Genomic DNA, 27,395 nt, shown 5'->3' with positions numbered 1-27,395 from the left:
CTTATGGTACTGCTGTTTGACATCCCTCTCATCACAACTGGCTAACTCAACCTAGCTGCACCCACAAAACATAACATCTCTAACAAGCTCCACATCTCATTATACTTTCTATAAAACTCTTCGTATTTATAAACAAATCTATTTCTAAATACTTTAGTAATCATTAATGTACTAATTGCAAATCTGTTTTATTTACTTGTTAAAACCAAATGGTTTGACAATGTTTGATTAACCAACCATTTTGGACACTTTATGTGTTTGAAAATAGCATTGCCTATTTTTGAAAATATTCCATAATACATATTTCCCTTGATTTTAGCTGGCTTTCCCTTACTATTTCCAAAGCAATTTTGTATTAGAAATTTTATTAACCTATGTCATAAAGAATTCCTTTAATAATAAACAATGGTTAAAATATCTGCACCGAAATTATGTTCAATTCTTAAACTATTTGGTATTATAAATATGTGTAATGTCCCTAAATCAAAAGCATAAATCATGTTTTATGAAATACACCTGCAGCACACAAGACACTTCAGTAGGAAACCAATTTTAACTAATGAAAGAAAATATAAAGTATCTTTAGGAGAAACAAAGTGTACAAATTTTTAGATTGCTACAATATTTTCCTGAATAAAGCATAAACCCTGAAGCATCATTCCATTCCCAAAGGGAATTTAAGCCATTAGAATGTTCACATCTAGATATTTTTAAAATCTTTCTTAGAATTGCTCACTTTGAAAGAAATTGGGCAATTTGTTGCCTGAGCCAAAACTTCTAAGGGGGGGGGCGGGGGGCGGCGCAGGTAAAAGAATCTCAGAACAATCTCTCTACTAGATCAAATATCTCTAGTCTCCAGGAAAAATTCCAGACATTTTAGCCTCAAATGAATTCCACTCTGTCACAAAAATAACCAGTGCACCAAGGTAAAGGTCTCTGGCAATGGTCACAGCCTGAGTTTGGGGTAGCATCAGAGAGAGGTAGAAACCCACATCACAGGAAGAGGCAGTGACATCAGGAATCAAATGGCTCTAAGAGGAGCTGTGTGTGCTGCCTGGCCCTGCCATGGAATAGGATGCCAGCAGGAGTGCAGTGTGCCCCAGGCATCTGTACAACCTAGAGGTGTTGTGAACTTCCCAAAAATAAGACGTAACAACTGGATACAGTATAAAGGAAAAGGCATGTTTCAATTCCAAAATACATTCCAAAGCAACTCAAAACACATTCGAAAGAGAAAGACTTCCAGGCTAGGAGTAGAAGACCTCAAGTTGCGTCACTGACCAATGCCTTCTCATCTTCCACGTTTCTCTGACTTCACTCGGAGGAAGTTAATACTTTTCCTTACTTGCAGTGCTATTGTGGGACCAGTATAAAATAACCAACCTATATGGAAACCTTTAAAATCTGTAAAATGTTACATAAATAGATTATTATGTACTCAAAGGATGGTGAATTTATAAATGATTCTGCCTAGGTAATCAGAAAAACAAAATAGGATTTTGCCACATCCATTTAGAAAGTCTTTTTATTCAAAGCCATGTTTATTTATGAGCTTAATAAATAATACAAGTCATTATGACTTAGATGTGAGGTACTTCTTCTAAACATAACATCATATAAGGGCTGCCTACCCTTTCACCTAACTCCACAAGGTAGGAGGCAGCAGTCATACCTCTGGGTTCTACTTGGCCACTGACAGACGTGAACGCCCACACCAGCAGGGCTGTCCTCCCCGGTATCCCTGGAGACTAGCCCAGCGAGAACCGTGCAAAAGACAGCGCCACCAGAGTATGCACCTCTGTAACATCACCAGGGCATAGTCCAAGTGTCATTTCAGAAACAAGAGAAAGAAAAGTCAACAGACAAAAAGTAAATATAGCTAAATAACAAATATGAGAACAAAGTATTGGAGTGAAATGGTATCGCGTCTGAGATCTGCTTTAAAACACTGCTCCCCTTTTTTCCAGAACGAAGTAGGGGAAAGGGAGAGAGAGAACCCAAGAATCACAGAAAATTGATGATTGTTAATGCTGGGAGATAAGGATATGGAGTTCATTTTACTATTCACTCTACAGTTTGTGTTTTTTAATTTTATTTATTTATTTATTTTGAGACGGAGTCTCACTCTGTTGCCCGGGCTAGAGTGAGTGCCGTGGCGTCAGCCTAGCTCACAGCAACCTCAGACTCCTGGGCTCAACTGATCCTCCTGCCTCAGCCTCCCGAGTAGCTGGGACTACAGGTGCTCGCCGCCACGCCTGGTTAATTTTTTGTTTCTATTTTTAGTTGCCAGGCCAATTTTTTTTTTCCTTTAAAGAAAGCTTTATTTACTACACACATCCTAAGAATATACTGTAAATGGAGCAAATCTAAATAAAAGCTTTTCAAATACAAAGCAGCTAAAGATAACTAAACTACCAGCATGTTTGAAAACAGAACTCTACAGCTTTTGTTTTTTGCACATTTATATAGTTTTGTTCTTAGCCCTATAAAGAAAAAGTTCACATTTGAAGTTATAAACTTACCTCAGTAGTGCACATGAAATGGTTTTGAAACAACAGGAACAGACAAGTCCACAGATATCAGGCTCACTGATATCTAACTGGCTATGTCACCATTTGTGTCGTAATTTTTTCTATTTTTAGTAGAGACGGGGTCTTCTCATGCTCAGGCTTGTCTCAAACTCCTGACCTCAAGCGATCCTCCTGCCTAGGCCTCCCAGAGTGCTAGGATTATAGGCGTGAGCCACTGTATCGGGCCTATTTTTTTATTTTTTGAGAGAGGGTCTCATTCTGTTGTCTGGGCTAGACTGCAGTGGTATCATCATAGCTCACTGCAACCTCGAACTCCTGGGCTCAAGCAATCCTCCTGCCTCGGCCCCCCGAGTAGCGAGGACTACAGGCAAGTGCCACCACACCTGGCTAATTTTTCATAGAGATGGGGTCTTGCTACGTGTCGCCCAGGCTACATTTTGTGTTTTTTAAAACTGCCATAATAAATTTTTTTAAGCTGGAATTTAATCTGGTGTGACCCCGATTTGGTGAAAAAATAATACATGCACACTGTTACATTAAAGCACTCAGAAACAAAACCAAGAAAAAAAATGAACCACAAAATTTATGTTGGGTGGTGGGATGAAATCAAAGAATAAGTCAGCTGACTTCATGCAACTGCTAAGCAGAGGAGCCACCAGTCACAGCAAATAGCTCTTCCCACCAAGCCTCATACAGACATCAACGTTTAGCAGGGCCACCACCTCCTTAAGAACCTACCCATGCATAAAACACTCCTTGAACAAAGTGGGACCTCACCCTGAAAGGGCACCCAAATATTACCCTCCTAATACTCTCCGTGGTGGGGCTTTTACCCACTCACTCCTTCCTCAAAGAAAGAAAGAAAAAAAAATGTCTAGTTTCTCAGACTAAAGAAACCAGGTCAAGTTAACAGAGAAGAAAGGCAAAAGGATCAAACCTGACGCATAAGAATGCCTCCCATTAGACTGATGATAAAAACCAAAGCCCAAATCACTGCATGACATTTAATGGGAAGATAGGTAGTAAAGCTGGACTTTGTATTTTCTTACTCACCCTGTATCTTCTCACTTGCTCTCTATTTCCTTTTGAGCTCCAGGGGCAGGCAAGACAGGCAGGAAACATTCAAGACACTCCACAATGGCAGGAAAGGAGCCAGGTCAGCAATGACAGCTGTTCTTAGGAATTCCATTCCATAAAGGCACTGACTGCCACCCACTGACCGGCAGGGTCCATAACGGCACTGAGTTCTGAGACTGTGGACCTTGTCTGATACCTGTCCCTCAAAAAGACAAAAGACTGTCTTGGCAAAATATTTTTATATGAATATGGACGACCAAGATTCAGCTAACAGTAGCTTTGGCTGAACAGAACAGCTTAAAGGACTTTACAGGTCAACTGACAAAGGTCCAAACCCCAAACCAAGGGGATTCCTTTGATCTTACATGTTCTAGGGATACTGTGCTCAGTTTATCTTCCTAGAGCAAGGTACTCATTACCCAAATGTTCAGACTTCTGACCTTTGCCACCTGAGTCATATACCTTATCTCTATGCTGACACTACAAAAGGAGTGGAAAAAAACTGCCATTATGGACCAATTCTCTGGGCTTAAGAAGAAAATTATTAATATTTACATCTCATTCTGACATCTTTCCAAGCTTTTAAGAAAGGTTTGCTTTTCTTTTAAAACTAGTCAGTTTCCATCTTAGGGATAATGTGAATCTTGTGATGTTTCCAATTTTGCTTTAGCCACCAGGAATCTCTGAGCCAAATGTGCAGGGCAAATCTAGCAAATGTATTGAACCTAAAGATTCTGTGCTGGTACCTGAAGAGTCTAAGTGTCTCATGTACCCTAAAACAAAGCCTCCACCACCAGCCATGTGAATTCCTATTTAGGAAAGAGAAGAGTCAGAAATGGTAATACAAGGAATGGCATAAACGATGGTTTTCCCCTGATACTACAGACACACTCTGTAGCATATTGTATGACAAGGCAGAATTTGTCCAGTCTTGTTCAAGAATCCCAGTTGGAAACTCTATTTGCCATTCAATTATCCATAACTGTTAATATTGTTGGTTTTCTCAGAGAGTGTGGTTTTTAAATAGGTCTGTACAAATTCTGGTGCCAGGCACCATAAAATGGAAATTAATATAAATCTCAGGTTATATGAAATAAATATGCAACAACAAAAACCACACGTTTGTTTGTTTGTTTGTTTTAATAGCTGCCTATTCCTTTTGCTTTTAACTCACTTAACTTAATTTCAGGGGCAGGACAAGAAGTCAAGCTTGATCTCAACTTTCAGGCTGTTAGATTCACCCTAAGTTGTTTTTCCTCCCCTAAGTTTTTGTTTTTCATTCAACACCAAATTGTTTAGCAACTAATAATTGGTATGAATTATTTCTGCCTAACTAAAAAGTAAAAATACTTAAGTTAATGATTATGACTGCTTCTTAAAGTCGGTCAAGTGATGAGCCAGATAAACAGATCACTATATCATTACGAACTAATCATCATACACAGAATAACTTAATTTGCACAGACTCCTTTTAGCTTTTACATAATACGAAGAGCTTGGCAGAAGCTCTCTGGTGGCACTTAAAGTGAGCTCACATCTAACTAATGAGCTTGTCCCTTATACAGGGAGATATTAAGCCCTTGGGTGACAGCAAAATCCATCCCCTGCTCTCTCTGACCATATGGCTACCTTTTTGTGATTAGATCCCAAAAAACCCCACTGTCATGGGTTACTATTAGCTTATTAAGTATGAAATGTACAATTTCCTTAAGTTTGACAGTTCATATCTCTGACATATCACTTTGACACTTTTTGTTTTATTTTTACTGTGAAAGGACATCCTCAGTCTTTCTTTCAAATGCATATTTTGGCTTGTGATTATCTATCAAATTTTTTAGAACAATTTTTGTGAAACCATAGATAAGTCAAAAATTCATACTATTTCTGAATATGAGTTCCATCATGGAACCAATGCAGTACAGTTGGAAATATCAACAAAGCGTGTGGGAAAGATGTGGCTAATGAACACACGGTACATCGATGGTTTGAGACATTCTGGTGATTTTTATCGTGAAAATGAGCCACGTGGGCAAGCTGAGACCAAGGTGGATAATGATGAGCTGAAAGCTGTAGTGGAAGCAAATTCATCTCAACCTATATGTGAATTAGCAGCAAGATCTGATGTTACTATTCCAATAATACTGGACCATTTGAAACAAATTGGCACAGTAAAGACTGGATAGATGGGTTCCGCATGAATTAAATGAGTGTAAGAAGGGAAATCGTCTCGAAGCTTGCCTTTCTTTGTTGTCAAGACATAAAGGTGAACCATTTCTACCCTGTATTCTTAGGTGTGATGAAAAATGGATTCTTTTTGACAAGCACAGGCATTTGGCTCAAGGGGTGGATAAACACAAAGTGCTGAAACAGTCCAAAACCAAAGTGGTCCAGGCTTTGAACCACTTCTTGCAAGGAAAAACATTCAATTCTCAACAAGCTGTGGAAAATGCCTTTCGTGATTTCATCACCACTCACTCTGCAGGCTTCTTTGCTGCTGGCATAAACAAGCTACTGTTAAGATGGCAAAACTGTGTGACAGTTTGGGAGCATACTTTGATTAACTGTACTGCTTCTTGTTTGAGATATAATAAACTACACTTTTGGTTTGAAATCGGACATTTCATATTTAATGACCTAATATTATGATTAGTATGTTGAATGTTTAAAATTCCACATGCAATTCATTGTAAAAATCAAATTAAACAAGTTGTTGGGGTCCCTGGAATACATGTAATAGCTCCTTTAAGCCATTAAAGAGCAGATGTAACACTGTACCACCGCTAAAGTTCTCTTAACCAATCTCTACGTAACCCTCAGGCTGGAATGATCACTCTCTCACTCAGATTTACGCAGTAAGCCATTGCTCACTGTCAGTAGTATTAGCTAACCTAAGCCTGGCAACTCTGTTCCTGCTGGTTGATGTGCAATGCTTACCAAGACTCATTGTATTTGCTTCCAAACCTGTTTTTACAGGTTGTACTTGTTTTTCTTATTATGTAATTTAATTAAATATTAAGTGATCAATGAAATTTGAGTCTGAAAAGAAAGTGAGCTGTTATTTCTATAAAACTAGATTAAATGCTTTAGAAAGACTAGATAAAGGTAAATAGCTTTAAAAAAAAGATTGCTATAAAATTAGGTGAGGTTGAGACCACCTTACTATTCTGACAGGAAAAAGGTGACTGAAAATCAAGAAGGATTCCGTATCGGGCTGCTTTGAAAGTTTTGATGTTCTGGCACACTTTAAAGAAAGAAAGACTGGGCATTGTTGAGGCATTACAGGTGTGGTCTGTGCAGGAAAGACAACAAATGCCACAAATCAGAGGACCCAGGTTCAAAGAAAAATTCCTTGATACTACATACAACATCGACAAATCCTAAACATTTATATATATATTTCTAACTTTAATAAAGTGTTTATGGTGGGCATGTATTTTTTATTAGTAGTAGTATTTCTACCCTTAGCTGATTAATCATCCAACTATGGATCCCAATTACATTCAAAGAAGAACTAAACCAAGGTCTGGACCCTCCCTACTACATTTCCCTCCCTAAGTCCCTTAAGAGTAGGGCTCCCAGTCGCAACCCTCTGGTGGCCTAAACATTTCCCCCTTTTTTTTCTTTTTCAGCATCAGTTTGGTGGAAAAAGGTGGCCCAAATGTAAAGACAACCTCTTCTCTCTTTCCTTCCCGTGTACAACCCCCATTCTCTTAAATCCAGGTATTCTCAGCTAGGAGTTGAACAAGGCAAGGTAAAGGTCAACACACACTATAAGGTACATTTCTCTTCCCTAGGATGTTTGCATTCAGAGGATCTACGGTCTCCCATCTGTAAGTGGTACCTGTTCAAGAGTATACAAATAGGAAGTGAAAAAATTCAGGACCATGAAAGGGGAGATATTTTGGAACTAAGGAGAGCAGTGAACAAGATAAAGTCTTAAGGCAAATGAGTTACAAAGTAGGAAGAACTAGACTTAAACTCCATCTGTGACTTTGGGGAAGTATCAACCTTTCCAAGCCAGTTTCCTTTTCTATAAAAATATGTTTAACACCGCCTACCACTAAGATTAAATGATAAACAGAGCTTCAGAGTACCCAGTACAGTCTAAGCACACGGCAGGCGCTCTACAAGTCATTGCTGCTTTTAGCAGTCTACCTTCTCACATCCAACTCCACCCACCCCCAAGATAGTATTATTTTCCACATTATCGTCCCTCCCCCAATTTCTGCATCCAAAGATTCTCTTAGAAGTAGCTGGGTCCCCACCCCTCAGTGGCTCCCCAAAGCAGCAGCCTCAAGTGCTCTGTCATGAAGACACTTGTATGATGCAAAGGTGTTATTCACTCAAAATGTGAATAACCGTTGGTTGATTTATAGTATCAAATTTACTCAAAATTAACGTACAGTAAGATCAAAAGCAAAAAAGAAAAAAAAGTCTGCTTATTCTCTTGACATGAATGCCATAATACCAACCCATTCTCTTCAGCGAATCATCTAAGACCTCTAATGTGGTCGCTCGAGTTAGAGACGCAAGTTGTGCATTCTCATTCTCTACAAACAGCAGATCATCACCCTTGGGGAGACGGTTTGCTGCACTCTTAGACTGAGGGCCCGTTCAGGGCAGGGCACTCGACAAGCACCAGGTGGGTACATGGTCTCGGTCAGTGCCTGTGTGGACTGTCACTACCCAATTCAACAGAAGGATCTCGAATGTCAAATCGTACACATGCACAATAAAGCAAGATGAAGATGTTGAAGAAGACAAGAAAAACTAAGTATGGTTACCTCTTCTTAAATAGGAAGTGGACAGCCATGACACCACATCAAAGGAGACGGGGGGCAGGGAGGACACAACCAGTTGACTTGAGCAACATCCTGGCTACACATACAACTGATCACAGCTCACTCCCTCTCCATGAAGAGAAAGCCAGTTTTTACAAGTTCAGAACAAAGGGTCTGGGTTTATTTAGATGTCTACATCTCTTTGCCCTGTGCACATGAGTTACCTTTTCTGGAGAAGCATCAGTTGCTACATACTGTGTTCGTATTCCCTTAGAAGACAAAGCACAAGTTGAGGAAGCCGCCTTTCCCATTTGCCAAAGAGGTAAAATGCGACAGCTGTTACCTAAGCAACCATTTAAGTTTCAAAAGTATTGAAGATAGCTCTGTTATTTCCTTTAAAGAAAAGCTTTTTCTTCCTCAGGTGTTAATTACTGATTCATAAAGAAGTCACTAAAAACAAATGAGTTATGTGTCTCATGAAGGGCTGATGGGGACAGAACCTTCCTCGAAAAGGCAGGGTGGGACTGACAATTGTGATGCTAAACCATTTCATTTCTCTTCAGCATGTGACCTGGGGGTACCTTCTACTTACTAGGTATGTTTCAAAAGGCTGCACACAGCAACTTTTCCATCCCTGGATTTTGTACTCTGGTGTGCTAACATTTTAGAATATAGTTAATATCATTCTGAACATTTTCTCTCTGTAATAAAAAGAGGCAGGCAGTCTTGTTGGTTATTTTTCTCCTCTCTCTGAGCTTCTTAAAAAGTAGAGGTCTTTGGGACACAGCAATTATTCATTTGAAATGAAAATTAAAAATAAGTATGTACTTCGAACGGAAACCCCAAAGTAGACCACATAAAAACAATCAGATTCTAAACAGATCTATAAATGCTGGGCGTAGGCATCTAAAATACTTGCAGGAACTGAAGTCAGGTGACTTCAAAACTTGATCATATGATCAGATATTGAAATATTAAATACTGAAATGAAATCATCCTAAACTTTAAAAAATATCAGATTTTAATTCAAAATGGTTTATACCGGCAATAAAATAATATTTAAAAATTTTTGAAATTATTTTAACAGTACTGTTATTCAGTTCAAATGAATTACAAAACCTTTTAAAACAATTTCAAGCTAACACTTAGTACCAAATACAGGTTTGGGATGTCATGACTGAGAACTTTGTAGTATTACTTCTCATGGGATGATGTTCTGGTAAGTTCTTGCTACGTTTTGGTAGCAAGTCTTTTGTGAAATCAACACATATTTAGTTTTCAATCGAACTGAGCCAAGTTGCAATTACTATCAAGCCACCACATCAAGAAATTAAACAAACTGAAAATCATTCAACAGTTCATTTTTAATATGGCGAGTATTACTGTGGAAGCCTCACAACCATAGCAGTTTGTCTCTGTGGTATGAAAGAAATATATATATATATTATTATTATTATTCCAGACAGTACTGCGCCCTACCACAATGAACAATTCTAGTTGGGAGTTCTATGGGCTAAATTATTCAAAAGAATAAGAAAAGAAATATTACTCATGGATATCAAATTCTTAAAAGTGCCAGGTCATATGAAATGTCCCGAAGAGGCAAATCTATAGAGACAGAAAGTGGATTAGTAGTTGCCTAGGGCTGGCGCTGGGAGTGGAGATTAAATGTGAAAAGGTAGCAGAGGAATCTTATTGGAGTGCCAGAAATGTTCTAAAACTGGCTTACAGTGCTGGCTGCAGAACACAGTAAACTTATTAAAAATCACTTATTTATACACTTCAAAGAGGTGAATTTTATAGAATGGAAAATATACCTCAATGGAGTTTGCTTGTTTATTTTTTAACTAACAGAGCGATCATCTAGATTTAGCATTTTAACTGGGACTGAGAAGTAATTGTGCCAAGAATGTGCTCAAATTTCCGATTTTGAGAATGTTCATCCTTGTACCTTCTAATAATCTGAATTTCAAAAAAGAGGGATATTTATAGTCCTTTCATACAATAAAATGTGTGCAGTTATGGGAAATGATATAGAAAACGATGTGAAAACAATCTAAAGGAAAGTGGTACACTGAAAGAAATTACGGTATAGCCATCCTGCAAGAGTGGTGCAGTCCATACTGATTAGTCAATAAAAAGTGTGTTATACTATACACAATGACACATATAGAATATACTGACTGAAATATATGCACCTAACAGAACAACCTGTATGTGTGCAATGTTAATAACTGCATGTATATTTGGAAAGATAAATATCAAATTGTTCCTTATGCTTAACCCTTGGAAGTAGAAATGAGCAGAGGGAAAGGATTTCCCGTCAAAGTTAAGGACTCTAGAAGTATGTGCACCAAGGTGCCAAGAATGGTTGTCAGTGGATACATGGGATTTATATGGCTGTTTATGTTTTTTTAATATATGTTCAGTTGTAACTGCCTGTACTTTCTTATTTGAGAGGAAGGTTAGTATAGTGGTCAAAAGACTCCAGAGCTAGATGGCCTAGATTTAAATCCTAGTTCTTCTGATTACTTGCTGTGAGACCTTGAGCAAATTACTCACCCACCCTGTGCTGCAGTTTTTTTCCCTCTGCAAATTGAGGACAATAAGAGCACGTACACCACAGCTTGTGAAGATCAGCTGAGTATATTATGTACACAAGGCCCTTAGAACAGAGCCTAGCATACAATAAGTATTCTGTTAGCTTTCATCAGCATGGATACCACTATCTTATTGGTAAGAAGAAAACATTAAAAGCGGCTTTATTTTTGTAGGGAAAAAAGAAGTATAAAAACAGAAGTGCTGACTGCTCCTTTACTACAAGTATGTTCAATATCAGTATGTGAGCAGGATGTATCAGGCAAAGATGAAAGTTTGGACAGCCATCAGATCCTGTTTTATGGCCAACACTAATATAACCAACCTCCCAATGGGCCACACCAAGGCCAGAGGGCGCCTGGGCAGGGAGCTCCCAAGTGCCTGGGCTCAATATGTTGTGACCGACTCATAACACCGCCACCCCGGCAACGGCAATGCTTCACGATGGCGATAATTAGTGTGTGGCCAGACCAATGGGCAGGGGACTCTTGAAACACAAATGCTCCAATATAAACACTTATGCCATATAATTGACCTCAATGGGATTTATGGCCTCATCTTGAGACATACAACATAAACCAAGATCAATCACCTGACACTTGAGCCAGCAATGGGAAAAATCATTGTTACATTCTAATAAAACAGAGCAAATCTCTGCCTTGCTAAAAAACAGCAAGTTCTAAACTTGTCCCATTTCCCTTATGTTGTTAGAGGCATTTTAAACTTTGATAGTTCTGGAAATATTTTCCAATGGTCACCCTCTTAATGTAACACTACAAACTCTTTCCTAAAGAAGTATCACTTACATTTTGTTGAGTGATTACTATGTACTGAATTTATTTCTTTCAAAACTCTTTGAGGTAGGTATTTTAATCTCCATCCATACAAACTAAGAACACTGAGGCTGAGACAGTGTGTTCCTTACTTGGGTCCTCCAGTGAGTGGCAACGCTGAAAACCAAAGACAGAGGCATCCATTTCCGAAGCCTCTGCTTTTCTACCTACTGTAAATCTCTCTGGCCTGATTATCAAGTGGTTCACTCTCAATTTTAACTGCAAAGCATTCCTCCAAAAGCTCTATATGCCACCAAAATCTATACCACCTCACCAGAAATATCCCACGAAAGGCTCTTGAAATTTTCTTAGTATACATGTTTTACATTTGTCACCAGTGATATTAGAATTAGAATTCTATTTTTCATTTGCTTTCTTTCTCCAAGGTTGCCTGGTTTTCAACAAAGCACCAAGGTCTCACCCACAGTCCTGTACCCACTGAGTCTAAGAATTCACAGAAACTCCTGCTTTCAGAAACTCATTTTTCAAAGTAGATTCCATTGTCTTATTCATTTTTCTTCCTGTACAAAATGCCAAAGACAAATTCACAGATGAATTTCTGTCAGCCTTATTTAGTCACCTTGATTTATAAGCTAAAGATGCGAGGTGGGCCAAAGTGGTACAAAACTATTGTATCTAAGAAGTCATTTGTGAGCTTCCCTTCGACAGACATTTTAAACATCTCCATTTTGTTTAAAAAAAAAAAAAACTCCATTTATCTTTCATTTCAATACACTGTTTAGAAAAAAATTGCTATTACCAAACTATAATAATTTTGTCTGGTCAAAAACCTAATTAATGGCATCATTCATCAATTATTTCATCAGTCTGTATTGAAACGGATGCTTAATAAGCAGCATGATCATTCAAAACAACAATGACTGGTTCTCTAATGTTCTGGCACCCAATTATTTTTGCATTGAATGCCACTGCACAGTAACAAAAGTCAAAGCCCAGCATTAGCTTTCTCAAAAATAAATCGATTTTCCTACTGTGTGCTTTTATTTAAGTAAATTCAAATTAACTGAGTCAATTGCCTTCATAAAACTATGAAGACTAAATAATGCCATTAGACATCTCATCTCAGACCAAACAGCAAGAAAAAGAGACCATGATCCTACTGGAAATTAAGATTTATTGTCATTTTTAGGGAAGAACACTATACGCCAAACCAAAAAAACACACCACAATATTGCCCCTTATAGGATACCGCTAAAAGGCTTTCCATATGTATTAATAAGTATATAAACATAGATTATTTGAATCATTAGGAAATCCTTAAAAATCTTCTCTGGAGGTATGTAATTTCTGAGATTTAGGTGTTTTATTTTACATAGTATGTAACAGGCCATTTGTATACTTGATTTTTTTTAACCAGAACCATTTCAAATGTTCAAAGGAGAGGTTTGCTCTTTGAAGAGAAATCCATTCGTGATCTAGTATTTTAAAATCAGACAGCAGTTTTAATAACACTACTCACAAGAGAATAGACATGATTATCACTCACTGGCCAGTCTAGACAGATAATTATGTGAACATAAAAAGAGAAGAGGTTCAACCAAGTAACATTTGGCACAAGTACACTGTTTTGCACATTCAATGTTCAATGAAATTTATCAGATAAATAATGTACTATTATCTTAGAACCCAGCCTAGCTGTCCAGAAGCTAACTGAGTAGGGGTTATAAAGATAGGAAATAAAGTGTTCATAGCTCTAGGGGTACATTTGCCAGGCATGCATATATCTGGCTGACTAACATGTTTCAAACTGAATCTTCACCTGAGTTCGGTATTCCTGCTCATTCTCCCTCCAGAATCTCTTGCTCATCCTTATTTCCATTTTATTCATTCATTCATTCAACACATCATGTTTCATGAGTCAGGTACTATTCTAAGTGCTCAAGAGACAGAAGTGAGCGTTACCTACAACTTTTAGTGACCAGGAATGGTCTTACCTGGTGGCTAAATTCTGATTTTTGCAGACAAGGTTGTTCATAAGCTCACCTGCTCTTAAGAGGCCCAGAACTGGTGAGGGCCTAGGCAAATCCAGAGAGGAAAGACAGCAATGCCTAGTATGCCTTGAGAGTAGCCTTGGTACGAGTGAGACACTACAGGGGCTCCATGCATATAGGTCATACTAGGATCAGTGGGGATAACTTTTGGCCCCAAATTACAACTACTCAGGCCTTAAAAACAGCAGAAAGTACGGCCAACTTTTCTTAGCCTTCACCATTCTTTCATTTCTATTGTAAAAGATTTTTAATATTCCTTACACCAACATAAAAACATTTTTAATGAAAATTAAAAGAAGATAATGTGGGGAAAAGAAGTGCAAAACATATGACATAGGACTAATTTCCCTAATTTAAAATGAGCTCATACAAGTTGATACAAAAAAGACAAGAATATATAGGCAAGAAAAGAAGAAAAAAGGGGGGAAGAGCAAGAAGAAATCACAAAACAGCACATGAGCAGGCAGCTTACAGGAAGAAACTCAAATGGCCAATGAAACTACGAAAAGATCCTAAACCTCACTCAGAAGTGAGATAAGCAAGTGAAAACAAAGAGAAAACATTTTTAACTTATCAGATTGGCAAAAAGGTTAAAGCTTGGTGAATTTACAGTACTGGTGGGAGGGTGGGAGTGTGGGAAAGATACAACCTTGGTTTAAAAAAAAAGTGACCTTTCTGGAGTACAATTGGTGATGTTTATCAAAATTTAATATGCACTTACCTCTGATGTAGCAATCCTACTAATAGGAATTTAACCTGCAGGTATGTCAGCAAGATGTTTACACAAAAGTATTTACAGAAAAGGCAGACTGCAATAAATCCAGTTGCTAAATACTCCTCACCCCCATAATCTGGCAACTACTATTAATAAAATATCCAGAAATAATGCAAAGGTGAAATCAATTATTGTACATCCATATAATGAAATACTGTACCATCACTAGAGTTAATAAAGAAGATTTATACGTACTGATGGGAAAAATCTCTAAAATGTACTAGGGGAAGTACCCCTCCAAAAAGCTATAGAACAATATGTGTATTAACCCTTTTATTAAAAAATGTAAAAAGCACAGAGCCAGATAGATACGTGCCAAAAACATTTTTTCCTGGGAAAAAAAAAATCACAGGAAATGTAATAATAGTTAACATCTTTTTCTGTACCTTTTGATATCGTTTGTATACTAACCACATACATGCATTGTTTTTATTTATTTTCAATGTTGTCATGGTTACCTGAGTGTAATATTATGGACAATTATCTTCTCTCTTTACACTCTGTTTATCAACAAAATCTAATTTTAAAAATAAAACCAGACAATTTAAAGCATTTATAATAAATCTTAATATCAGAACCACACAAAATATATTTAATGAGTTGGCTTTTTAGGAGAGTTCTAAGGAAGAAAAACACAACAAAAATATAGTAAGAGATGAAGTAGAGAAAAAGAAGGCAATGCAGATGGAGAGGGATTGAGTATCAATCTGGGTTCAAGGACAAGGCTGAGTATTTCTCCCTTTCTAAGGTTTTAAACAAAATGATAAATTATGCATTGCATGGTGTTATAGAGCAAGAAGCCACAATGAAATCTAGTAGTTCAAAGCTCTGAAATGTGGAAAACAACCTAGAGAAAAAATCTTTAAAAAGCCTTTCTGGAAGAACAACCATCCCAATTTTTGAGGAAGCAGTAAAGAAATGTACTCACAAACTAAATAAAAAACCTACCTTGTACCAATAAAAACATAATCCTAGAATGTATTATGAAATCTTTGGCAAATATTTATAAAGCCTAAGAGATAAAACCCCAAAGTGAATTATTTCATATGCAACTGTAATTCTAGGTTGTGCAATCTATCTTCATAGGCATTAAACAAAAGCTTGGAATGTCATCTAGCTGAATGCCATTTCATAAATGTGGCTCCAATTCCTGATTATCCATATATTTATCCAAGGTTTAAAAAGCAAACAATAAAAAAAGAAAACTAAGAAATCTAACCCTTAACAGACCCTTAGTGATGAGTTACAATATGAAATAAAACCACAAAGCATTATAGTCTGAGGAAAATGATGATGTACCACTGGGGAAAACCCACTCAAATATGTATCTATCATATATAATTACCTAGTTGAATAAAATAAAAACAAAGGCTTTAAGAAGAAGGGTGGACTTTTTTTCCTCCTTGTGTCAGTTATCAGTTTACTGCCTCCCAGACACAAATTCACCCTTTACTGCCTGATCTGCAAAAATGGATCTGGGCCCTTTAAGCATTTTTCCACTTGCTAGCTGGCATGAGGTTTAAGTTTTGTCAACAGAAGATGCTGGGGAGACACTGCAGGAGGAAGGAGCTCTGCTTCCTCATTCTGGAGTCATCACACAGCAGGCTCCGCTGTATGTACAGCTTCTCTAGCACCTGTCTCCAACAGTTTTGTACTAGAGTGCCTCCAGTTAGATACCACTTCATCAACAGCTTTCCCCAGCACACTGAAGGATGGATTCTCAGCAAGATCTAGAAGGTAGGTTTTCAGCAAGTTCTACTGGTGTGGCACTACAACAACTCCTCTGCCATGCAGTGACCCAAGGCCATGTCCCCTCCAATGAGGTTTGGATAGAGGTCCGGATCTCAGCTCCGAGAGGGGTTGGGGCACGGTCTCTTCCTTGGGTCCTCTATCTCAGCCCTACGGGTGGTGGCTGCTCCTTATATTTCTATATTCTATTTCTATAGTTCTATATTGTATTTCCATAGTTCTATATTCTATTTCTCAATTCTATAGAATTCTGTTTACTTATTATCATTGTCCAACCCCTTGTTATAGCTAATGATTCTTAATATTAAACTTTCCCTGTTCAAACTACTATGTGGTTTCTGCCTCCAGTGAACTAATGGATACAACCCCTTTACCTACCAGCATTCCTGGGGTAGGCTCCATGGCAACGTGTAAAAGAAAGGGCACAAATTTGCAGTTTTTGCGTTCTGTCCCTAGCTACATGGCCTCTCTTGATTTGGTAGGTGATGTATAAAAATGTGCCAATAAAAACCTGGTGAAGATGTGCTTAATTCTCTGCACACCTGAAGGAGAAATGCAGAAGCTGCCAGAAGCACTTCTCACCTTACTCCCTTTTGCATCTCCTTTATGGCATCAGCTCCTATCCGCCCCTGAGCTCTAATAACAGCCTCCTCCAACTGTCCCTTCAGCCTGGGGTTGGTAATGACTTCCTGCAGTTGCTTACCTCTTGGTTTCTTCAATATGCCCTATTTGGCATTATGCTTCCACCTGTGGAAGTAACTTCACTAAATTCCCTTTGATATAAATAAAAGTGGCTTTTTTCCCTGCTTAGTCCCTGACTAACCAGTTATAAGAGTGGTTGCATATACACGTGCTGAAGATTCACTGTGTCTACTCTGGAAAGCCATCATGCTCTGCTAAGATCCAAATTTTAAACTTGTGGAAACCTAAAACAATATACTTTCATTTGGCCTAAAAGAGCCAGAGTTAAACCCCTGAAATGTTTTGATTTATACAGGACTTCCTCAGAAATGGATTCAATACTTTTAATAACTATTTTCTTTAAGGCTGAACTTTGGCTGAATCAACTGCAAATTTTTATTTATATATGGAAAAATTCACTTAAAAAAGTGGCTCCCTTATTTAGCCAGTGTGTATCACACAGTGCTGCCCAATAGAACTTTGAGATGATGGAAATGTTCTGTACATGTTGTACTCAACACTGTAGCCACCAGCCACACAGAGCTATTGAACACTTGAAATGTGCTTGAGAAATAAGATTTTTAACTTCAGTTAATTTAAATATCTGCATGTGGCTAGTGGCTATCGTATTGGACATCCAAGGTCAAGCATATGGTCATCTCTATTGGGGGAAGGACTTCCGCTGCCAGTGATGTTCCTGTGTACTTTGGCAGGAAACAGGTAGGTATAGAAAGAAGCAATGTAGAAGTGTTAGCCCCTTTATTCATTCTATTCACGGGTTAAACATATGATAACAACCCCTAGCCTACCTGACCCCACCCACCTGCGAACATGGACACATAACTTATTCAGATACTTCTGATAACAAATTCTTAGAGAATAAAACTCACCTGAACACAATAGTGGCGTGAGAATGAAGGGGTCTGAGGGAAATTCCGGTGGTTGAAGAGAGGTGTAGACTAGAGTCCAGACCCAGCAAAGGTAGACAACTCTCTTTGGAAAGAGATACCATTAGAATTCTAGCCTTGTTTTTTTCCTTTTTTGTTGATACATAATATTTTACATATTTATGGGGCACATGTGATATTTTATTACATGCACAGAGTGTGTAATGATTAAGTCAAGGTATCTGGGGTACCTATCACCTCAAGTATTTATCATTTCTATGTACTGAGAACACTTCAAGTCCTCTCTTCTAGCTGTTCTGAAATATACCTTATTGTTAACTATGGTCACCCTACTCTGCTATCAAACACTAGAACTTCTATCAAACTATATGTGTATGTGTTTCCTATTCTTCAACCCAGTTGGAATGATACCCTGTTTATTTCCTATTGAACTAACCCAGTCCATTCCTTACTCTTTTTCCAAGAGGATTCCCAGTCTTACTGGGACTATATGGTTTTCATACCACACCTATCCTGGCAGTGCTGAACCTGTAAAAGACATTCACTTTGACAGAGACTGATGATAACTAGTTTCTGGGCTGGAACATTTAATTTCACATCTCTGACCTTTACACAGACATAATCAAAATATATTAAATCAGGTTCCCCATTCTCCGGAGAAATTTGCTCCTAAAAGTAAACGCTAAGGATTAACAGTAGGAAACTGCTGCAGGAAACTATTTCAGTGTATCAGCGGGACTACAGGAATATTAAAAGGATAATCATAAACGAAGGAACTTTAAAAGTACCCCAGCTTCTGGAACCCAATGCCCAAGAAACTATATACTGTTTACTATCCTGAGAACCAAAGTATACTTCATGAGTCCACAAGAATTTTAGCAATACAAAACCACACTAAAAAATTTTGTGAAATTTTGGCTATGAACTGTTTTGACTGGGGATTTCTGTAGTTGTCTGGTAATTTGTTGAATTTAAATGAGAATTACAGGACATACCAACAAAGTCAGAATTAGTTTACCTTGTAATTGTAACTCTTAACAACATAGTCTAGTTTGCTTTACTCATGTTTACATGAGTCACTTGAAGAACAGAACACATTTCCACTGTGAATAAGCACTCAATGACGCTCATTTTTCTTCTCAACATTTCCTAAACTGCAGAAAAAGATAATGGTACTGTGATGATCATCACACTCTGGTGCTGCAAGTCGCACAAAAAAGGGCACTCACAGTGAAGACACGCAACCCTTGGGAAGCCAGCTGGTCCTTGGAGTGCAGTATCATCTTGGCGACTCATCACAGTCCAAGGCTAGCCCTTCCTTGATCTTGCACATTCATAAACATAATGATCAGGAAAGGGCTCGTGCTAACCACACTCATGGTGACATTAAAGTAAAAATACCAGCTTACTACTTTATTGTGAAAAATATTAATATAAACTATAATGTAGACTGGATGCTAGTATCTGCTCTTCAGTGTGTCTCTGCAAAGCATAACCACGTGAGGAGACCAAATTACAATCAGGAGGGTGCACAGTGGGAACAGAATGGAAACACTTTCTGTGGCTGCCCGTGTGGCCTGACACTGTGCACTGTGAGGGTAAGGCAGGCTCAGCGACGCGCACTGACGAGGGCGAGACTGCTCTCTGAGTCAGACGCGGAACCCAGGCAGTCTGATTGCAAAAGCCCACAGACAGCCCCACCACAGGGGAGCATCGACACGGTAACCTGTTAAGGCTTCTCTGCAGACAGACCAGTCTGGCCTCTCAATCTAAGTCTTCCATCCCAGTCTCCAAGTTCTACTTCTCTAAATTCCTCTTCAAACAAATTCTCCTTCAGAGTAACACATTACTGCCTTTAACCAAGTTATAATTCTGCCCTGAAAGCCATTCAATCTCTTTGCTAACTTTGTATCTTTACTGTGATCCACTCATTACAGGTTTGTTTTACAGTTTCTTTTAGAGTCAGGTTTTTCTTTCCAAATTCAGAAGAGGGGAAATGGCCTGTGGACCCTCATATGTACGGTACACACACCATACCTGTGATAGGAGCCAATAATAATTCCGGTGAAATAAAGGCTTTAAGAATTTCAAGGAAGAGGGAGGGACCTCTTTAAAAAAAAAAAAAGGGAACTACACCACACCTGTATTTAAAGAATTCATTAAATGCCAACCTTAAACTCTGAAAAATGCAAGCTAATACTGTTCCACTCTACCTTGACTTAAATCTCTTTGTTTCTTCTATGGCTAGCACATGTTTGGGCCTTTTGGTGAGACCCTTAAACATCAAAATGCAAAGAAATCCATCTTCACATCTGTTGACTCAGCACAAGCCTGACCTTTACATAATCAAAATTGGGATTTTGGTACCAAATACTGTAGAATTACAACAAATTGATGTCCAGGAGCCTTGCAAATACATAATTAGCCATCAAACATTTTCCACGACACTTCCAGCAGTACATGGTAATTTCTAGTCTCATCCACATCTAAGAAATCGAAGTGATGGAATACACCTAAGTGGAGAAATCATCTATCGGGTTTCAAGAGCTGTGGTCACTGGCACCATCTAAAATTATAATTTTCCTAAATCTTTCATTTATTTATTATTAAGCTGACTTTCAGCTTGGCTTGAACATCAAAGTCCGGGCTTCTGACCCCGTGTAGGTATTCAGTATTGTGTAACCAGTTCAGGATTCTGTTAGAATCACTAAGATTCTGCCATCACTGCTTACCCAGCAACTCAGGGGCAGCTTAAGGCCATGAGGGTCTGTCTGGAACACTACCACCCATTTCTGCACAATCAGGAGAGTTAAGCAAGCTTGAACGTTAGCTTAATGAAGGCCTCCAAGCACGAACGGGGCTTAGTCTGTGTTATAAATTTCCCAGGAGTGTGTTTTTATCCCCAAGCCCTTCCCATTCAACATGCCACTTACACTGTGGCTGCTGTACTTCCCCTTGGGCAGCCACCACTCTCCTGGGGTGAGTCAGCTGTGAACTCTCCCCACTGCTCCAACAGGAGAGATCTCCTGCCAGACACCCACAGAGAGGCAAGCTGCTGGGGGCAGAGGGTACTAACACTTGTTCCACCTGAGAGTTCAAGTCTCACGCTTATGTGAGGCTTACATAATTCAGTTCCAGTGCAGTAGGGACCTTGAGAAAGAAAAGTAAGAGCAAACTCTTTCAAAAAAACACTAACTTCAATTCTCCAACCTGAATAAGAGCCTTTTCCTGAGCCACAGAACTTTTCATTGCTGGGCCTCTTATTGGTACCCCCCCTGGGAAACTAACAGAACTGCAACACATTCTGCCTTTATAAGGTGGACAGCAGGTGAATACTCTGAAATCTTCCCATCCAACCCCTATTGCACACAGAAAGTCACACCTTTAAGTCAAATACATACACTGTCAACTGCTCTTAGGGATCAGCTACTCTATCTAGGCTGCTATAAACGTAGGAAAACAGTGGGGCACATGAGTGGTCTCCAGACTCCTAGTTCCACGGCTGATACACAAGTGGAAGTGACAGAAAGAATGACTGCATGAAAGCTTTATCTTCTGGGGGGAAGCTGAGAGGAGGGTACAGGAAATCACTAAGACACCAAAACTGACACATTTGAACATACATTGGCTGGGTGCGTTGCTTACATCTTAAAACCCTGGAAAATATGTTTAAGAAATCATAATATCAAGAGTAAGATGAAAAAACAGAATTATACTGCTTAAGAACAAATATTACAAGTTTTTACAGTGGAGCAGATCACAAACACAAAAGTTACATTCTTGGCTAGTTCCAGACTGACACGAAATAGCTGAGCAGACTCTTGTTTCCCATGCAACTTGTCCCCTCTCCCTACCAGGTACTTCTCACCTTAGGGCCAAAGTGACACCTCTAGAGACATTTACCTCCCCTAAGATTTTATCTCCTCTGGAAGATAAGAACCCTTTTGCTTTTCATCTTTTAACTATTAAAAATCTAATTTCCTTATCTACCCTCTTTCCAAATATTACATTTTAATAAGCACCACTGAATTCCACTACTCAAAGTAAGGCAAATTTTTTTGTTTTTTCAGCTTATTATGGGGGTACAAAAGCTCAGGTTATATATATTGCCCATGTCCCGCCCATCCCCCTGAGTCAGAGCATCAAGCGTGTCCATTCCCCAGACAGTGTGCCTGGCACTCACCATGTAGTCATACCTCCATCCCCTCCCCCCACCGCTCAGGTCCCTGTTCAGCACCAGTTTTAACTTACTACTGTGCCCAAGGACTGTGCTACATAATTTACATGTATATCCTATTTACTCCTCTAAACCCTATGAGATAGAGATCTGGTTTTTGCAGATAAAGAAACTTGCCCCAAATCACACAGCCGGTTAAACGGGTAGGTCTGAGAGTCAAGCCAAGGTTTATCTGACTCCCAAAGCACTGTAATATATTCCTCCAGGAAATGGAGCAAGTGACACTTTATTGTGCTGCTGAGGATAAAATATGTACACTGTATACACTTGCAGATTTCAGGATACATTACTCTCAAAGGCCCTTTCATAAACATAACTCTTAAAGCTACTTGGTGATATTGTTAAAACAAAGGTAAGTATTCAAATTTCACAGACAGAAGGGTTTCTCAACACTACTGACATTCTGGACAGGGTAATTCTTTGTTGTGAGGGGCTGCCCTCAGCACTGTAGGATTTTCAGCAGTAGCACATCTCTCCACACCCAGCTATGACAATTAAAAATGTGTCCAGATATTGCCAAATGTCCCTTGGGGGGCTAAAATTGCACCCTGTAAAGAACCCCTGAGTTAAACTAATTGCCCAAGAGTACACAACTGGTTAAAGACGGGACTGATTCCAAGAAAGCACTCTCCTAAATCTTAATTTAGTGGAGATTTCTCTTGTACCAAGCTACAGCTCCTTAACAGAAAGCATTTATTGAACTGGATGAAATGTACAGAATTCAGAATGTGACCACCTCTATTTTACCACACTGGCAGTACCAAATAAGTACTGTCTCTCAGTTTTTACATTAAGGTAAACATGCCCAGTATCTTCAAACCACTGTTCAAATAATAGTTTCTAGACCCTCTCTCCAACACCTGATTACCCCATTCAGGATACATGTTTTAACACAAACCCACAAACGTGCACAACACTGCCTCAAGCAACAGTAGTAAAAGTAGTAGCAACAAGACTAACAGCGAATGTATATAATTTACTGTCAGATTCTGCTTTAAGAACTTCACATGGATTATCTAATTTAATCCTTCAACATCTTCAACTGCCCTATGAGATATTATTATCTGCATTTTATAAATGAAGAAACTGAGGCACAAAGAGCTCAAATAACTTGCCTGGGGGTCTGCCTCCAGAATCCCTGTTCCTACCCACTATCTACAGTGCTTCAAAGAACTGCAGGACCATTATCTCCTTGGTTCTAAACACTCTATCTCTAGTAATGTGCCAGTGTTTTTCCCTCAGCTATGTCAAGTGCCCTCATCAAGGCACACTGCTGGCATCGTGCTCAAGTCTGATATCACTCTACTGATCAACCTTTGGCTACAAGGCACAAGCCCACTTACCTACACTACAGTGCAGCCCACATTGTTCCATCTTGACGAAAAAACACACATAGCTCACTCTTCGTTAAGTCTTTGCTGAAGCAGACATGTCATATATATGGCAATGCACTGATATACCTGTCCAATTAATGTTATCAAAAATAAGGTTAACTGGACATGAGTGATCCTTAGCAAACATACGCTAGATACTGATCATTGTCACTTCTTTTTCTAAGCGATTCCAATAATTCTTTTCAAAAATGTGATTTACAATTCTGCTAGATGCCAACGTAAGTCTGAATCTAAAGTTTTCAGAATTTATCGTCTCTCCATTTTTGAAAATCAAGTCTTATGGCATGCTTTCCCCATCTCCCTGATTTTTTCAAGATTACTCCCAAGTGGTTGGATCACCACAGTGACATGCTCTTTCAATACCCTCAAGAACAAGTCACCTAAAGCAGCTGGGAGTTAGAGAGGTCTAAGGAAGTGGTCAAGGTGTCCTTACTTGGCCTAGGAAAGTGGATGGGTGTTTTGTGAAAAATAGATGGTGAGGGTGATGAGTTGGGGGTGTGAGTAACACCCAGTCCTGGAATAGATGCTGTAGTCCATGGTCCAAGAAGATAGCACTGTCCTCTTGTATTAAGACATGCCAACAGATGCTCTAGCCGATGGACTCTCAGAACTGGCTGCCCCATCAGACACACTGAGACTTGCCCACTTGTAAACAAGTCAAGTTTTGGTGCGCAGAGTGTGCCTTTATGAACTTACCATCCTCAACAAACAGGTTCAACACTAATCTAGGTGCTAACATAAATTTAAAAACATTTTACTTAGCACATAAAATACTGCAGGTATGCACTCATACACAGACTATTCAACTGCTAGGAATCCACAGATCCAGCTCCTGGTTCCACAGTTAGAGAAAGCCTGAGTTGCACTTTGTGTGGAGCAGGAAGAATATACACACAGAGAACTAACAGGACGTCCACAAAAAAGTAGGAGAAAACCACCAAAGATCAGTAACTCTAAGGCAGCCACGTGTATTAATTAACAGGTTCACCAAGAGTAAGGCTTCCTCAGTTAATATTGGAAAACCACAAGCTTCCAGAGTAAATGCATCATTCCTTTAACTTTGATATTTTGGCACTGGGGCAATGAGGAGCTTTCAAATCTCTTAAAAATATGCTTTGAACCAAGAACCTCCCCTGGATCATTTCACACAGAAAAATCAGAACTATTTTAGGAGCAATTGGAGCCACAGGGGAAAAATAAGAAACCTTAAATGCTGACTTCTAACATAAACTACATTAACTAGCTGTGAAATTTGGAAGTTATATAACCTTACTGAGCCTGTTTCCTCAACTATAAAACAGGGACAATAACACCTCCACCTCTTGGCACAATTATGAATATTAAATGAAGTAATTCATGCAAAGCATCTCAGTATCTGATAAAAGGAGACCATTAAATATTTAGCTTTATTAAAAGTATTCGGTGAAACTAATGAAAATCCAAATTTAATTATCCCGTTAGATTCTAAACATCTTAGAGATTTAATAAAATATTTTCCCATTCTCACCACCTGAGGGGGCTTTTCCAAGTGCCTCAGTGGACTTAGGCCATTTTCTCCCATCATACTGTTTCCTTCACGCAGACGCATTTGCTCAGGTAAACACAAAGCAACTGAGCTTAACAGTGAGCCTGTGAATCTGAAAACAGTGTAAATAGGCACTCACAGGGTAACCTAAAGTTTCCAAAAAATTATTTTAATTATCTCATTTGGAAGTGATTTCTTTGCAAAGAAGTTTCCTTCAGAGACCCAAAAAAAGTAAGCTGCAAAGAAGTTTCTTACTCTCTCTATTACAGTCTATCTAATGATTGCATCACAGTCTGTATCTTCGTAAATGCATAAATGTAATGATACTATTCATATTCATAACTTCATAATTCAGTTTATAATTTTTCCCACCATCCTTTATCCTACTGGGACATCTTGAGCCTGCCTTTCCAGTACACAAGCAGTGTTTCTGACTGGGATAACTTCTGTTGCAGTGTGTAAGTCCTTAGTAATCACAAGATTCTGCTTTCCCTGTCCCCCACCTTCCTCGACCTCTTGCAAGAAAATATGTTACTTGCACCATACAAATGAACTTGCTGATTAATTTCTTTCATAGCAAATCAGACTTAAGAAGCTCACTGAGTTTATCTTTACGTAAATTTAAAAGTTACAACTCAACTAAATTAAAAATGGAATGATTATTTATAGCATTCAGGGGAACAGAACCTGGGTCTCCAGATTCCTACTTTGGTACAAGTAACAATTACACAGAGCAAAAACAAATAGGAAAAGGAAAGAAACAAATGCCACGCATTCTTCCCCGTGTATTTATTTCCACTCATTCCACAAGAGCAATTACCTGGCCACACTAAATAGAAAGCATAGCTATGCAGTAAACATGCTCACTCCAAAACATGGGGAGCACGTGCCTCCTCCTGGCACTTCACACAGAACTCACTCACCGGCTAGCTTCCAACCTGCCAACGGAGTTGGCAGGACGGTTTTGTACAGGGACTGGAGTTTGAGAAAGCAAGTACTTCCCGAAAACTTAGTAACCAAAGTGCAAATGCAATCCCATTCTTCCAAAAAACCCCACGAGGAGAGCTTTATATCCCCAAACACAAACCAGCCCCTGAGCCCTGGCTCTCGGACCCCATTAGTTAGGTTGGCATCACACAACCTTCGGGGCACTTGCGGCTTCAGCCTACCTATATCCTGACCCGCTGTTTCAGCAACCGCACCGAGCGTTCTCCGCTGTAAGTAGCTCTCGCCTATTTTGTCCTTAAAGCGGGATCCAGCAAAAACTAGGCTTCCCTTTACTTCACCACATAGAGGAAATAACACCGACTGCGATGCTGGGTGTTTTCTAGAAGGCGCGAATGGTTGTTTCTTCCCTGTTCTTAATCGGGTCCCGCCGTCTGTGAGAGCGCTTTAGCGAGCGCATCCCAGGAGCAACACTTACGGTCTCGTCTCCCCAGAGGCAGCGTCTCCGGGAAAGTTCTCGGGGCACCAAGTGTTGGCACAGCCACGGCGCGCTCAGGGAGCGCCTCGCCGGCCCGGCCGCCTGCACGCACCGCGGCGCTGCGGAGCCTCTCCCGGGTCAGCCGCGAGCGGGGACGCCCGGCCCAGGCTCCGAGGCTCCAGCGAGAGCGGCGGGCGCGGCCGGGCAGCAGAGGGTTTTTGGAATGCAGGGTGCGGCCCTCTACCCGGGCAAAAAAGAAATGAGTCAGCCCGTTCAATCCCAGCCAATAAGCAAGTTCACTGTCGGTTAAGGCGGAACTTGCCTTTCTTGATTTATACCAGGCTTAACAGCTTTTTCACAATCTATTTTTTTTAATCCTTTAACAATGGCACTACTTCTAGAAAATGGTAGGTTGCCTTTTGAAAACACTTAAGAAATGCGTTTTAGGATTAAGGATTAATCGTGATATGCTAGATACTTAATCAGTGAATATTCGTTAGTTTCTATTGGTAGAAGTTCTTGAGTTAGGCAGGGATTCTAGGTGCAAAGAGCATGGGATCTGGTGTCAAAGCAAATTCAGATCTGACTTCTGACTCTATATATGACCCTGAGCAAGTTAATTATATGCAATGAGGGGGATAAAATGCCCACCTAACAGTCTGAGAACACATTACAACAGTCTCTCTTACCCGAGGTTTTGCTTGTGAGGTTTCAGTTACATCCCCAACTGCAGTCCAAAATATTAAATAGAAAATTCCAGAAATAATTCTTAAGTTTTAAATTGCATAGCATTCTGAATATTGTTAAAATTGTTGTACTATGTTGTTGTTAATCTCTTACTCTGCCTAATTTATAAATTAAACTTTATCAC

General features: G+C 39.2%; 1 protein-coding gene across 6 annotated transcripts in view; it reads right to left on the bottom strand.

The window, feature by feature from the left end:
• Positions 1-27,395, bottom strand: part of SGMS1 (sphingomyelin synthase 1) — a 280,335-nt gene that overhangs the window by 70,846 nt on the left and 182,094 nt on the right. The window contains exon 7 of one of the 6 annotated variants that reach the window (XM_045569231.1): positions 3,585-3,804. The exons of 4 other annotated variants lie outside the window; for them this stretch is intronic. The gene's annotated coding sequence lies outside the window, so the exon portion shown is untranslated. Of the gene's footprint in view, positions 1-3,584; positions 3,805-26,524; positions 26,727-27,395 lie in introns of those variants that run through there. One more of the 6 variants, XM_045569233.1, reaches the window with a different exon arrangement.

This window comes from Lemur catta, chromosome 14, assembly GCF_020740605.2.
Source record: "Lemur catta isolate mLemCat1 chromosome 14, mLemCat1.pri, whole genome shotgun sequence".
Lineage (NCBI taxonomy): Eukaryota > Metazoa > Chordata > Mammalia > Primates > Lemuridae > Lemur > Lemur catta.
Note: the sequence above shows the minus strand (reverse complement) of the source record. Positions and strands in the feature narration are given on the sequence as shown.